Genomic DNA, 16,827 nt, shown 5'->3' with positions numbered 1-16,827 from the left:
TGCATAGGTGAATGGAAAATAATAAGATATAATCTAGGAGAAAGAGCATGGAGAGTGAGACTCCCTTTACCTGCAGGTGTTAAGAACATCTTTTCAGAATAGATATAAACATTGGTTCAAACTGTAGACATCCTTTAGATTATGTATAGTAAAGATTTCTTGCATGTCCTGACAGGGCCGCATACTTTTTAGAATTTGAATGTCTGCTTAATATCTACTCCTATGCAGTCATGCCTTAGCAGAGAAAGAGCTTTAAACCACAGCTAACATGACATTATTCTGTCTAGTAAGTATCATGTTAAATGCGAACAAAGAAATTCATTGCAGAAACAATTCATCGCACAGGCTACGTTTAATAGGATAATAGTCAATATGAATGAATACCCTTTCAAACTAGAGTCTGGCTACTAACTCATCCACCTTCAAACTCTTCTAGCATACTCAAGGGGGAAAAAGCTTCCAGGACAAGTAGCTTTAAAGTCCTCCCTTGTGGAGTTAGACACCTGTCTCATTCTGTAAACAAAAGTCAACTAAAAAATGGATAAAAACTCAAGTGGTCTAAAAGGTCTGAGACTACTAAAAGAAACCACTGAGTGGCCATTATATCTTCCATGACAGTTGTAACAGGTGAGGGAGGGAGGGAAAAGCCAGCATGTGCTGAGGGATGGGACAATAGGAGTGCGTGAGAGCTAAGGGACTAGGAGGGTCTAACAGACAGGTCCAAAGATCTGCTTTCCAGCTGAAGTCTTTATAAGATGGTTACTACCCTTGGAGAAGGACTACTAAGTAAAACCTGGGGGGATTTTTATAGCCTTCAGTGGTTGACACCTATAAATTAAAGATACGGAATTTTGTGAGCACATATACCTAAGGACAGTTCATTTAATTTTGTCTTCAGTAAATGTTTTGCTTCAATTCTGTTGATTTTTATAATTAATGGACTGGAGTTTTATTTAAAACTCACCGGAGAATACACTGAGTCTGTCATTTTTACACTAAGTCATATACTTATTATTTTAAAATGCCAGAAGGCTCTGTGAGAATGAGACACACCTGTAAAGGAGGTCCATAGAAAAGCTACAATAGTTTACAATGTTTTCTTCAGATGGATCAAGCCATTCCAGGAAATAGGTATAGTACATGCAGACATTTTCCCTTTAATAAATACCCACTTTAAAAGAAAGGGGGAAATGTTTCCCATAAAAATACAGTTTATAAAATCTTTCAAAATACTGAGATAGATTGATTTTTGTTTTAAAATAGATCTCTGGAATTCTTTCTTTTGAAACTAAGTTTTATTTTATTGAAAATAGATTTTTATTTTGCATCCAACATATTTTAATTATAGCTTCCCTTCCTCCAACTCCTTCCAGTTCCTCTCTACCTCCCCCCTTATCCAGATCTACCTTTTTCTGCCTCTCCTTAGAAAACAAACAGACATTCAAGGGATGATAATAATATAATATACTATAATATAACCGTAATAAAAGATAAAACAAAACAAATTAATTTGAATAGGACAAAACAAAGGAAAATGGCCAAAGGAAAAACTCAAGAAAAACATATAGATGCAGCAACACACACATTTGCACTCGTAGGACTATCATAAATACAAAAACCAGGAAGTCATAACTGTATACAAAGGAACCTGTAAGAAAAAAAAAAAAAAAAAAAGAAAAGAAATGAAATGAAAAGAAAAAAGACTCTGGCATAGCTTATAAGACAAAGAGCCTCCAAAAATACCCTTGAACTTTTTGGGGTTATTTGTTTTTTGTTGTGTTTGTTTGTTTGTTTGTTTGTTTGTTTTCTGTTGGCCATCTATGGCTGGACACGGGGCCTACCCTGTAGAGCAGTTTGTTTCACGTGAGACTGCCTTGTTGAAAACTAATTTTGCATTTGTCAGTGGTTATCAATTGGAGATAGCTTCTGGGTTAGGAATGGAGGCAGCTGTCTACTTCTTCTTTCGGCTCTAAGACCCCACCGGGTACAGAGCCAGGCAGGCCCTGTGCGTGCTGCCTCAGTCTCTGCGAGTTCATATGTGTGTCAGTTCTGATGTTCAGAGGGAATTTTCCTTCATCCCCTCTGACTCTTAGGCTCTTTCCGTCTCTTTCTCTGTAGGGTTCCTTGAACCCTGAGTGGAGGCATCCTGTTTAGGGCTGAGTGTTCCATGGTGTCTTACTTTCTGCATGATGCCTGGCTCTGTTTCTTTCTGGTTGTTCCATCTGCTGACAGAGGAAGCTTCTCTGATGATCGCTGACCAAGGCAGAAAGTCATTAGGAGTCATTGTATTGCTACATTTCTTTGTAGAACAGTAGTGCCTGGCTTTTCAATACATCTCTGGGCTATCTAATCACATATGCGGTCACCCAGACAGTGTCCAGTGTAGGGTCCACCTCATGGGATAGGCCTTAAATCAAGTCAAAGAGTGGTTGGTTACCCCCACAAGCTTTGTGCTTACAGCCACACAAGCATATCTTGCAGGTGGCAGACCACTGTGGGTCACATGGCTGATAGCTGGGTTGATGTGTATGTTTCTGCTTTGGTACCATGCAGAATACCTTCTGGTACCAAGAACATTAGCTGATGGGGATGAAGGCTCTGGGTAGGTGCCAGCTCAACCTCTTCCTTTCCAATGAGTTCAGTAGATGCTGTCTTCAGCATTGGAGCTCTGTAGTCAGTCTGTGGAGAGTAACCTATAGGCAGTAGCAACTCATGGAACCCCCTCTGACCAACGACTCAATTGGATTTAACCCATTCCTGGTACTTGAAGCTCAGTTTGGTGATGAGAGACATTCACACAGTCTCCCACATCATTCGGAGATTTTAACTAGACTTACGTTCTTGTATGTACGTACCATATTTCTTTTATCCATTCATCCATTGATGGGTGTCTAGATGGTTTACGGTTCCTGGATATGATGACTATAGCATCAATAAACAGGTCTGTATAAGTGGCTCTGTAGGAGGAGGAAATGCCCTTTGCATATATGTTGAAGAAAGGTTAAGCTGGACTGTGAGGTAGAGCAATTCCTATCTTCCTGAGGAACTGCCTCACTGATTTCCATAGCAACTATACAAGTTTACACTTCTACTAGCAACGGATGTGTGTTCCTCTTACTCTATATCCTTGCCAATCTAAACCATTATTTGTTTTACTGATCATGGTCATTCTGATGTAGGTAAAGTGAAGTCTCAATGTAGTTTTTGATATGCACTTCCCTGACAACTAACAATGTTGAACATTTAAGGTTCTCATTCATTTGTGTATCATCTTTAGATAATTCTGTTTAGATCTGTACCCCACTTTAATTGGGTTATTTGGTTTTTTGATGACCAGGTTTTTTGTTTGTTTGGTTGGTTGGTTCATTGGTTCTTTAGTCCTGTATATGATGTGTAGTTGGAAAAATGTTTTCCCATTCTGTAGGCTGTAGCATTCTTTACATGATTGTGTCCTTTCCCACACAGAATCTTTATGGCTTCATGAGGTCCCATTTATTGTTGATCAAAATACCTGTGCTAAAAGTATTTTGTTCAGAAATCATTTTTCCTATGCCCATGAGTTCAAGGCTGTTTCCAATTTTCTCTTCTATCAGATGAAACGTATCTAGTCTTATGTTAAGGTCTTTGACACATTGAAGTTGTGTTTTGTAAAGTATGATGGTAAGTGTGGATCTATTTGCATTCATCTCCATGAAGCCATCCAGTTTGACAAGCACCATTCAGACAAGATGCTGTCCTTTTACAGCATGCATTTCTGGATTACCATAGGTGTGAGGAATTATTTCTGGGTCTTCAACTCAGTTCCATCAATTGATGTGTCTGTCTTTGTTCCAATACAATGCTTATTTTGTTACTGTAGTTACTATAGATCTGTAGTACAATTTGAGGTTAGGATGGTACTAACCTCCAACAGGCTTGTTTCATTAGTTATCCTGGGTATTTTTGTTATTTCCGTATGAAACTGAAATTGTACTTTGAAGATCTATGAAGAGTCATATTGGAATTTTGATAAGGAGGGCATTGAATCTGTAGATTGCTTTTGGTTGAATGATTATTTTTACTATGTTAATTTTACTAATCTCTGTACATGGGAGAACATTCATGGGAGACTTTTTTCAGTGTCTCTAGGTTTTTATCATACAAGTCTTTCCCTTGCTTGGTTAGAGTGACCCCAAGATGTTTTATAGTATTTGAGGTTATTGTGAAAAGGTGTTACTTCCCTGATTTCTTTCTCAGTTCATTTCTCATTTGTATATAGTAACATTTCTAATTTTTGTGAGTTATTCTCTTCACAGCTGTTTTGCTGGGAGTGTTCATTAGCTGTAGTAGTTTCCCAGTGAAAATTTTAGTGTCACTTACATATACCATCATACCATCTGTATATAAAGACATTACCAGTTCTCTTACCATTGTACTCCCCTTGATCTCCTTCAGTTATTTTATTGCTCTAGATAAGACCTCAAATGCTATATTGCAGATAGGTACAGAAAGGGGGACAACCTTATTTTGTTCCTGATTTTAGTACAAATGCTTTGATCTTTCTCTCAAGTTGATGTTGAGTATAGGCTTGCTGTAGCTGTGTTTACTATATTGAGGCATGTACGTGGTATCTCTAATCTCTCCAGGACGTTTATTGTGAGGGGATGTTAGACTTTGTCAAGGAAAATCTTTATTTCTAAATGAAAGAGGCCTCAGGTCACCCATGCCTACTACTTATTTTTCCTGTCATTTAGTAATGATTGACGAGGCTTTCTTTCAAGGCACTTGTCTGCTCCCTGGTGGTCAGAGACAATATTGCACCCTGAAGCTCTAAGTTCAAGGCTACACTAAAATGATTTTTAAATTCACATTCAGAGTGCAGTCTTTCAAATTTTGTTAGAAAGTAAGTCTTCCCCTAAATTAAGTCATTGTTCTATTTATTTTGTTGATCCGCTAAAGGCCACTTATATAGAACAATTTCAATTCACGTAATTTCTAGAACGATCTGAACAATTGACCTAAGTGTTAAGAAATAATGGAGTAGAAAAGGAAGATTAATATTTATTTCTGGAGCTATAAGGATAGTTTGCCAACGTTTGTACTTGCAAGAACAAGGTCTTCTGTGTGCTTTGCTTGTTTTTTTCTTTCATGCGCACACTCGACAAGCACACTTAACACAAGGAAGCAATGGGCCTCCTTCTGCAATGATTGGTAACTTTTCCTAATTTTCCATATAAAATTTGTTACATTGATTTATCTACTATGCATACGTGAGCAAGTATGTACGTGCACATGTAAGCTTAGGTCAAGGATTGAATTTAGCTACCAGAAGGTAACTTGCCAGACTCTGCTCTCTCCTTCATGTCCAGGACATGGGTCCTGGGACCTGAACTCAAGTGGTCAAGCTTGACAGTGAGAACTTTTGTGTCCCCAGCCATATTTTTCTGGCCCATTATTCTCTCTTTTAATCTCTAAGTGAATGGGTACTGCTCAGACTCTAAGCATTACCTGGAAAGCTATTGCTTCAGGTTCTCCTGTCTACTCTCTGTCTGCTCTACTCTTGTTTCCTGAACACAGTCATCTTTTTAGAAACCCACTATTTCCAAGCCAATTGCAGGTTACTAAAACCGCTACCCCAGGAGCAGCGAGATGAGATGCCGATGAGACAATGTCTACAGCCACCCTCCATCTGCGTCCTCCGGGTTGCCTACAGGGGCCATATTGGACTTTCACATCATCTTACGTTTCTACACAGTTTGTAAAGTGCAAGGCATTTTAATGCGCTAGTTGAAGTCACTAGACACCCTCACAGTGCCACACCATGGAACCCAAGAAGGGAGTCCATAATACTTTGTTTTATTAGAAATGTGCAGAGGGATCAGATTTTAAATGTCCTCAATACCCTCTCTCCCTTCTCCCCAAGGAAACTCAGTTTTCTCAAGTAAAGCCTAATGGCTGTGGTTTTGCATTGCAATAACTACATAAACTTTTACATTCCCTATCCTGCAGAGAGGTCTATGTCCCAGTAAAAGAAACCTGCTTAGGCCTTTAAAGCTTGCTTCAGCTTAGGTATTTAGCCATCTTGGAACAGACACAACAAAATCTACACTATAGTAAGCACTTCAATTGCGTTTCACTTCTAGCATTCTGCTTGGTTTTGTTATTCTGTTTCGTTTTAAATATATATACATGCATCTACATAATATAAATTTAAATAAGGGTATGTACATTTATGCATTTACGAATATATAGCAATATATATAACATATATTACTATTGATGCTGTCTAATAAAAGACAAAGCCACTACTATCGGACTTTCCCATGACAGATTTGTAGTTCAGTGAGACATGAAATATGTGTTATGTTTTCTTGGTTCAACCATTCCCTGTGGGGATATCCATGGCAATGATATGGGAAGGCTGTGATGTATTTTCACCCAGTAGGAAAATACCGTGCAGCTTTAGTTAAACCTACATTGAACAGATCTTTCTCAAGCAAACACAAATGGTCCCTCCCAAAACATATGTCAATATCGCAGAGACATTGTGGCAGGTCCAACTTCATGCCTGCTACCCAGAGAGGGTCTTGTCGGTTTTATACCCAATACATCTTTCTGCCTATAGAACAGTCTAGATCAGTAGTTTCTCTGTGCCATCAGGTCTCTCCTCTAGCTGCTGGCCCACTTGAACCCTTAGCAGCCTGGGCACCTTGGAATCCATATGATCTGAGCTTGAAACTTATCTAAGCAATATAAGACAAGTGACTATACCAAGGAGGTAAGGATATGTCCTAAGACGGCTGACCAGAGATTCTGTCTTAGACACAGGAAATCCTACATGAACTTCTATGTGCCGAATGAGCCTCACTTGGGATGTGCACTTGTATGTATGTATTCTAGCAATAGCCACTCTATTGGTTAATTTGTTCTTTGCAGAGGCAATGAGATGGATTAGCACCTTGGCTTCATCAATGCTTAATGAAGGAGACACGCAACACCAATGACCTAAGGTTTGGTACTTTCATTGCAGAAAAAGAAAATTCAAATTTGTAGAAGGACAGACTTACCTGTCTCCCAATTTCCTTAGGAATTGGATTTTGTATGTAATCTTTTGTTCCCATTTTCTAATAAACTCAGTTCCTTAGGTTAAGAAATTGAGAATGGTTATAAGAAGAAACATTTTTAGAGTCTTATGCTTATGGACCGTAAACAGCAATCAGGCACTAAATAATTTGTCCTGAATTGATTAGACTTTACCTGTAGGTTCAATCTTTGATTTTCAGTCTTTTGGCTAACAAGCAAGATTAAATGATTTGTCCTAAATAATGTAATTGCTTTAAGAACTGAGATTTCATTAATAATTCACCAAGAATCATATATTGAGTTGCTAAAAATCAATCTTAGACACTGAATTAGTCAAGACTTCCAACCACAGGTAAACCAGTGTGCATTGGCAGATTGGCTCAGTTCTCTGTAAGAATCCTAGAGGACGGGCTGGGGATTTAGCTCAGTGGTAGAGCGCTTACCTAGGAAGCGAAGGCCCTGGGTTCGGTCCCCAGCTCAAAAAAAAGAAAAAAAAAAAAAAAAAAAAAAAGAATCCTAGAGGACTGGAAGGGGTAGGAACACAGAGTCTCTCCAAACACATCAAAGAAATTCTGAAATAAAGAGTGTATTTCAAACTTGGAAGGAGAAATTTTCATTTTTTAAAGACGAGAGATTCAAGTTACACAGCACTTAGTATTCATTAAGTGTGTCTGGCAGGGCATGGTGTCATAGACCTTTAATCCCAGCACTTGGGAGGCAGAGGCAGTCTGATCTCTATGAGGTCAAGACCAGCTTGATTTACAAAGCAAGGCCAGGATAGCCAGGGCTATTACGCAGAAAAACTATTGGCTTACAGGTGATTCACTAGGCTCTTCCCAGGGACCTAGCAACAGCTTACATCATCTTCTGTGCTGTCTCTAGGTGAATGTAGCCGGACAGTGTATAGGTCTGTACCCCTTCTCTGCCCTCTGGCTCTGCCCCACCCCTTCTTCGGGCCCTCATTCCCTCCCTTTATCCCAAATAAACCTTCTTTATACTGGGTCTGTAGCATGGTTTGATTTCTTAGGGGGACTCCTTGGCATGGGTCTGCCAGGTACACTTTACCCACTGTCATTATATTCCATAACAGAAACCCTGCTTCAAACAAAGCAAAACAAAAGCAAAAGCAACAAAAGATGCCTCCACCTGAGGAACCTACCTTACTCCATTTTGAAGGCAGGAGCCATTATGCTGCACTGTCAAAAATAAGTTTCCTGGGGTTGGGGATTTAGCTCAGTGGTAGAGCGCTTGCCTAGCAAGCGCAAGGCCCTGGGTTCGGTCCCTAGCTCCGGAAAAAAGAAAAAAAGTTTCCTGTTACTGTAGAAGCTGAGTTTTTGTTTTAAGTCTCTTTCTGGGAGCCTGCCTTGTCCCAACCAAAGACCTTGACTTATTTTTTAAAGCACCCAGACCTTCTCTAATCTCTGTAAGCCTCCCTAATCACCTAGTAACCACTGGTGATGGCTTGTTTTTTGCTGTTGGATTTTCTTTTTTTTGTTTGTTTGTTTAGATTTTTCTGTACTTTATTACTGTCCCACTGTCTTCCTTCTGTAAACCTGCTTTGAAACTACTAGTGATACTTCTCTTTTAAAGGGCCCTAAGAGGATACAGATCGGAAAAGAAGAAGTCAAAATATCACTATTTGCAGATGATATGATAGTATATTTAAGTGATCCCAAAAGTTCCACCAGAGAACTACTAAAGCTGATAAACAACTTCAGCAAAGTGGCTGGGTATAAAATTAACTCAAATAAATCAGTAGCCTTCCTCTACACAAAAGAGAAACAAGCCGAGAAAGAAATTAGGGAAACGACACCCTTCATAATAGACCCAAATAATATAAAAGTACCTCGTGTGACTTTAACCAAGCAAGTAAAAGATCTGTACAATAAGAACTTCAAGACACTGAAGAAAGAAATTGAAGAAGACCTCAGAAGGTGGAAAGATCTCCCATGCTCATGGATTGGCAGGATTAATATAGTAAAAATGGCCATTTTACCAAAAAAGCGATCTACAGATTCAATGCAATCCCCATCAAAATACCAATCCAATTCTTCAAAGAGCTAGACAGAACAATTTGCAAATTCATCTGGAATAACAAAAAACCCAGGATAGCTAAAGCTATCCTCAACAATAAAAAAGGACTTCAGGGGAATCACTATCCCTGAACTCAAGCAGTATTACAGAGCAATAGTGATAAAAACTGCATGGTATTGGTACAGAGACAGACAGATAGACCAATGGAACAGAATTGAAGACCCAGAAATGAACCCACACACCTATGGTCACTTGATTTTGACAAAGGAGCCAAATCCATCCAATGGAAAAAAAGATAGCATTTTCAGCAAATGGTGCTGGTTCAACTGGAGGTCAACATGTAGAAGAATGCAGATCGATCCATGCTTATCACCCTGTACAAAGCTTAAGTCCAAGTGGATCAAGGACCTCCACATCAAACCAGACACACTCAAACTAATAGAAGAAAAACTAGGGAAGCATCTGGAACACATGGGCACTGGAAAAAATTTCCTGAACAAAACACCAATGGCTTATGCTCTAAGATCAAGAATCGACAAATGGGATCTCATAAAATTGCAAAGCTTCTGTAAGGCAAAGGACACTGTGGTTAGGACAAAACGGCAACCAACAGATTGGGAAAAGATCTTTACCAATCCTACAACAGATAGAGGCCTTATATCCATAATATACAAAGAACTCAAAAAGTTGGACCGCAGGGAGACAAATAACCCTATTAAAAAATGGGGTTCAGAGCTAAACAAAGAATTCACAGCTGAGGAATGCCGAATGGCTGAGAAACACCTAAAGAAATGTTCAACATCTTTAGTCATCAGGGAAATGCAAATCAAAACATCCCTGAGATTTCACCTCACACCAGTGAGAATGGCTAAGATCAAAAACTCAGGTGACAGCAAATGCTGTCGAGGATGTGGAGAAAGAGGAACACTCCTCCATTGTTGGTGGGATTGCAGACTGGTACAACCATTCTGGAAATCAGTCTGGAGGTTCCTCAGAAAATTGGACATTGAACTGCCTGAGGATCCAGCTATACCTCTCTTGGGCATATACCCAAAAGATGCCCCAACATATAAAAAAAAAGACACGTGCTCCACTATGTTCATCGCAGCCTTATTTATAATAGCCAGAAGCTGGAAAGAACCCAGATGCCCTTCAACAGAGGAATGGATACAGAAAATGTGGTACATCTACACAATGGAATATTGCTCAGCTATCAAAAACAACGACTTTATGAAATTCGTAGGCAAATGGTTGGAACTGGAAAATATCATCCTGAGTGAGCTAACCCAATCACAGAAAGACATACATGGTATGCACTCATTGATAAGTGGCTATTAGCCCAAATGCCTGAATTACCCTAGATGCCTAGAACAAATGAAACTCAAGACGGATGATCAAAATGTGAATGCTTCACTCCTTCTTTAAAAGGGGAACAAGAATACCCTTGGCAGGGAAGAGAGAGGCAAAGATTAAAACAGAGACTGAAGGACACCCATTCAGAGCCTGCCCCACATGTGGCCCATATATATACAGCCACCCAATTAGATAAGATGGATGAAGCAAAGAAGTGCAGAAGTGTAGATCGCCCTGAGAGACACAGCCAGAATACAGCAAATACAGAGGCGAATGCCAGCAGCAAACCACTGAACTGAGAACGGGACCCCCCGTGGAAGGAATCAGAGAATGAACTGAAGAGCTTGAAGGGGCTTGAGACCCCATATGTACAACAATGCCAAGCAACCAGAGCTTCCAGGGACTAAGCCACTACCTAAAGACTATACATGGACTGACCCTGGACTCTGACCTCATAGGTAGCAATGAATATCCTAGTAAGAGCACCAGTGGAAGGGGAAGCCCTGGGTCCTGCTAAGACTGAACCCCCAGTGAACTAGACAGTTGGGGGGAGGGCGGCAATAGGGGGAGGGTGGGGAGGGGAACACCCACAAGGAAGGGGGGGGGAGGGGGGATGTTTGCCCGAAACCGGGAAAAGGAATAACACTCTTAAATGTATATAAGAAATATTCAAGTTAATAAAAAAAAAAAAAAGGGCCCTAAGAAGTGAACGTAGGCTGCTCTCCACTTGATTTAGAAAGCAGTCATTGGCCAGCTCTTGAGTGGACCACAATAAATATCAAGCTTGCTTCAAAAATTGTGCTAGTGGTGGTCTTATTCTTGCCTACAGGGACTAACACATATAGATCAATTATAGTTTCTATTTATTTTTGTTTTGTATTTAACAACAACAACAACCCCAATTCTCAGTCTTGTAGAGATGAATTATTCTCTTTGGTTAAATAAATTATGAAATAACCTAAAATTCCAAACAGCCTTTTAAACTAATAATGAGCAAAGTCCTCATTACCTTCTTAACTGACTGGATTTAGACAAAATCCATCTGCCAGAACAGTACTTGGTCCTGGAGAGTTATTCAGATTTTTCTAAACCTTCAATTAAATACTGAACTCTTTTTAGAGCTCTGTCTGCAAAACTCACAATAAACCCACCAATTCTGTTATCTGTTATGCCCCACCCATAACAGCTGTAATGAACTGTGTAATCCAGTCTTTATGGCTATAGATCAATGGCTCTGGAGCTCAAGTGGGCCTTTTAGAACTGTTTCCTGGAAACAGCAGTAAGTACCATGAGCCTGCCACTGTGTGGGTGGGTATTCTTAATGTATCACACACACACACACACACACACACACGCACGCACGCACGCACGCACGCACGCACGCACACACACACACACACACACACACACAGAGCAGGCACGCTGGGCAGGATGGGGTGAATACAGAGGATACAGATGTGATGATCTTGTCTGTTTTTCAGAAGTTTAGGGGTCTGGGAAACCCCCTTTTACAAATTCCCCTTTATATATTCTGTATCTGCTTTCACGAGGAGAGAGTCCTTGCATTCACAAATGAACCTAAGGAGGTTGTAACCCCATCCTTGTCTAAGTTAGATATCACATAACTGATCTAGGGTAAGGGTAAGGGACGAACCCAGGCACCACAGAGATAGGTTTTATCTCTCCCCCACTTCCCTTTTCCACATTTACACTTCACTGGCAGAGAAAATAGCCTTGGAGGGAAGGAGAGACCATCCACACAGTTCCAACCATCCTCTGGTTTGGCAGGAAAAAGGTGGTAACATAAAGTGAGTGCCCCAGGCTGGGCTGGCCTCCAGCTCACCTGATTTCATTCTGGATATACAATAAAGCCCGATTTTTTCTGCAGAGATTAGCGTTTTGGAGGCAGCCCTCAGGCACTCTTAGGGCGTAGAAAAGGCAAGAAGTAGCTGAATGTAAGTGGCCAATCTTCTAAATAATCTTTCACTGACCCCTCCTTGTGTTTTTGCCCCAGGCTAGCCTTCACCTTTTTTCAACTGGTTAGCTCAGGAGAGCCTTCTTTCTTACAAGGAAGGGAATAACATTGCAATATTATTTCCCAAATTCTCTTCTCTAGGTAGCTTTTCTAAGGAAGATGTTCAAACCTAGCAAGCTGGCCCATTTTATCATTTTGGCAGGATTCTGAATTCCATTAGATTTTAAAATAACTATTATATAGGAAAGAAATGCTGACAGATCTGCTAATAGAGAAAGGGGCTATACCTTCTGGGGAAAAATACTGTACTTTTATTTTTCTGCTTTTCTATTGCGTGCCTGCCAAAGTATAAATAAGCAAACCTGTTACTGAACTTGATTAAATGTTAGAGCAGGCAAGTCCATGGCTATGGCTCGAGTTTATTCAAATATAAATATTTGTAACAGGGTAAGATAATGAGAATATATTTCAGTTGGTCTATGGAATGGGTTTATTTGAGGCTCCCTGCACCTTAGAGTTTGACAATGCTTCTGTGTTCTCATTTCCTGACATTGTTTTTAACAATGATTTCTGCAATTCCTCCTTGCATATCCATTAAATGGTACCACGGGAAAAGTCTACAACTTCCTGGCTATTAATGTTTACAGAAATTAAAACCAGTTTTATTTTAAACTGCTAGTTCTTTATTTATTAAATCTAATGTCCTTTTCATCCAAAAGCAAGTTTGCTTTGTAGTTGTAGTGGTTAATTTTTTTGTAACTTGACATAAACCTAAACATATGTAGGAAGAGGGTATCTCAATTGAAGAACTGCCTTGGTCAGTCTAGGGGCAAGTCTGGGGAGCAGGGCGTTTCCTTGATTACTGATTCATGTAGAAGAGTCAGGCACACTGTGGAGCATCCTGGGGAGACGGTTGTAGGAGATTGAAGATAGATAAATGAATGAGAGGCCAGAAGCAAGCCAGTAAACATAGACTGAACTATGTGCTGATGAAGGACCCTAGTTCTTACTGAAGTGTAAGAGCTATTAAGAGACTTGGTCTGGTAGAAAGTAGGTAGGTTATGGGGTTCCTGTGACCCTAGGGGCTTTCGCCAGCCTTACACCCACCACCTCAGGTCAAGATTAGGCCAAGTACTGTAAGACTGGAGAAGCTCCCCCAAACCCTACGTCCTGGATGTCCCACTCACAGAGACACAGAGACAGAGATTGATGCAATAAGCAAGAGGTTTAATGATCCAGTGCACTGGGGTGGCCCTGTAATCAAGACAGAGGCGACCCCAAAGAACAAAGGCCCACACTCTTTATACTTTTTCAGGGTATAGGCTATAGGTTACAGCATGAGTTGGTTATTTCTCATTGGTGGGGCTATTTACCTTTTGAATTCTTTGGTGGCTGTCTATTGTCCTTTGAATTAATTGGAGGCCCTTGGTGGGGAGACATCTCCGGTACACAGGAGTGGGTGGGGTGGAGGGTCCCACCCTTACTGTGGTTGGGACACTTCCTGAATAGGGCGTTTACTCAGCAAATTCTTATGAAACTCCCTGACCTCAAGCTTAGCTTATCGGGAAGTCCCAGTCACCTGATGTTTTCTGAGATAGTTTTGTCTGCTTGGTTCCCACATTTCACAGTACCAGCTTCCTATCTCGGGTCAAGGCTAGGTCAAGTTCCATTCTCCACCCACAATTCTCCGGAGGAGCCGGGACATTTGTGAAAAAACACGGAATGTACTGATAGTCACCTGATCCTCTGATCCCAGATAGAGTTCGAATGCATGTTATATGTTGCTAGCCAATAGATTCAAAAGTCAATATGCTTAGCCAATAAGTTTAAACTGTAACCTTGCTGATGTAACCTGTACCCCTAAAAAGTATAAAAACTGCTTGTTATAGCCATTTGGGTGGCCTTCTAGTTACTGGCCATGAGGGACTGATTGAAGGTCCATTCTGATGCGCCAGAAAATAACTTCTTGCATTTGCATAGATCTCCATTTTCATGTCTCACTTTTTTTGTGTGTGGGGGGTGGTGTCTCCCGGTAGTTAAGACTCACTTTGAGCCTTACACTGAAATAAATCCTTTCTTCCTTATGTTGCCTTTTATCAGTGTATTAGCAACAGAGAATAAAACTGGTATACAGTGTTGCTCAAAGTATGGCCCATGGACTCTTTTGGTACAGGAATGGTTTTAAATTTGTATGTAATTAAACTTTACCTGTGGGTTGTTTTGAGGAAGGGTCTCATTATTAGCCCTGGTTGACCTATTTTTTTCATTTTTTATAGGATATTTTATTTATATACATTTCAAATATTATCCCCCTTCCCTGTTCCCCCTCCAGGATTGCCCTACCCCATCTCCCCATCAACCCATAAACTTCTTCTCACCATACCACCCTGGCATTCCCTTATTCTGGAGCATTGAGATTTCATAGGACCAAGGGCCTCTCCTCCCATCGGTGCCCAACAGGGCCAACCTCTGCTACATATGCGGCTGGAGCCATGGGTTGCTCCATGTGTACTCTTTGGTTGGTGGTTTAGTCCCTGGGAGCTCAGAGCTATCTGGTTGGTTGATATCGTTGTTCTTCCTATGGTGTTAAAACCTTCTTGGGTGCCTTAGTCCTTTACCTCCTCTACTGGGGACCTGACCTCAGTCCAGTGGTTGCTGTGAGCATCTGCCTCTGTATTCTCAAGTTCTGGCAGAGCCTCTCAGAACACAGCTTTATCAGGCTCTGTCAGCATGCATCTCTTGGCATCCCCAATAGTGACTGGGTTTGGTGACTGCATGTGGGATGGAACCCATGTGTGGCAGTCTCTGGATGGCCTTTCCTTCAGTCTCTGCTCCACACTTTGTCTCCTTATTCCTTCCTGTAAGTATTTTGTTTCCCCTTCCAAGAAGATCTGAAGCATCCACACTTTGGTCTTTCTTCTTGAGCTTCATGTGGCCTGTAAATTGTATCTTGGGTAGTCCGAGCTTTGGGGCTAATATCCACTTACCAGTGAGTGACTATCATGTGTATTCTTTTGTAATTTAGGTTACCTCACTCAGGATGATATTTTCCAGTTCCATCCATTTGCCTAAGAATTTCAAGAAGTCATGGTTTTTAATAGCTGAGTAGTACTCCATTGTGTGGATGTACCACATTTTGTATCCATTCCTCTGTTGAGGAACATCTGGTTCTTTCCAGCTTCTGGCTATTATAAATAAGGTTACTATGAACATAGTGGAGCAGGTTTCCTTGTTATATGTTAGAGCATCTTTTGGGTATATGCCCAGAGAGGTATAGTTGGGTCCTCAGGTAGTACTATGTGCAATTTTCTGAGGAACTGACAGACTGATATCCACAGTGATTGTATCAGCTTGCAATCCCAACAACAATGGAGGAGTTTTTCTCTTTCTCCACATCCTTGCCAGCCATCTACTGTCACCTGAGTTTTTTATCTTAGCCATTCTGACAGGTGTGAGGTAGAATATCAGGGTTGTTTTGATTTGCATTTCCCTGATGACTACGAATGTTAGACATTTCTTTAGGTACTTCTCAGCCATTTGATATTCTTCAGCTGAGAATTCTTTGTTTAGTTCTGTACCCCATTTTTAAATAGGGTTATTTGGCTCTCTGGAGTCTAACTTCTTGAGTTCTTTGTATATTTTGGATAGTAGCCCTCTATCAGATGTAGGATTGGTAAAGATCTTTTCCCAATCTGTTGGTGGCCATTTTGTCTTAACGACAGTGTCCTTTGCCTTACAGAAACTTTAAGGCCCCATCTGGTCCTGGGCGATTTTTGGTTGGAAGACTTTTAATGACTGCTTCTATTTCTTTTGGGGTTATGGGACTGTTTAGGTTGTTTAGCTGATCCTGATTTAACTTTGTTGCCTGGTATCTGTCTAGAAAATTGTCCATTTCTTCTAGATTTTCCAGTTTTGTTGAGAATATGTTTTTGTAAAAGGATCTGATAATTTTTTGAGTTTCCTTAGTTTCTGTTGTTATGTTTCCCTTTTCATTTCTGATTTTGTTAATTTGGATACTGTCTCTGTGTCCTCTGGTTAGTCTGGCTAAGGATTTACCTATCTTGTTGATTTTCTCAAAGAAGCAGCTCCTGATTTTGTAGATTCTTTGTATAGTCCTTTTTGTTTCTACTTGGTTGATTTCACCTCTGAGACTGGTTATTTCCTGCCATCTACTCTTTTTTGGTGCATGTGTTTCATTTTGTTTTAGAGCTTTTAGGTGTGCTGTGCTAGTGGATGCTCTTTCCAGTTTCTTTTTGGAGGCACTCAGAACTATGAGTTTTCCTCTTAGTACTGCATTTATTGTGTCCCATACATTTTGGTATGTTCTGCCTTCATTTTCATTAAATTCTAAAAAGTCTTTAATTTCTTTATTTTCCTTGACCAAGTTGTCATTGAGTAGAGCT

The sequence above is a fragment of the Rattus rattus genome, chromosome 1 (assembly GCF_011064425.1).
Source record: "Rattus rattus isolate New Zealand chromosome 1, Rrattus_CSIRO_v1, whole genome shotgun sequence".
NCBI lineage: Eukaryota > Metazoa > Chordata > Mammalia > Rodentia > Muridae > Rattus > Rattus rattus.
The sequence above is the reverse complement of the archived record's forward strand: the minus strand, read 5'-3'. Positions refer to the sequence as shown.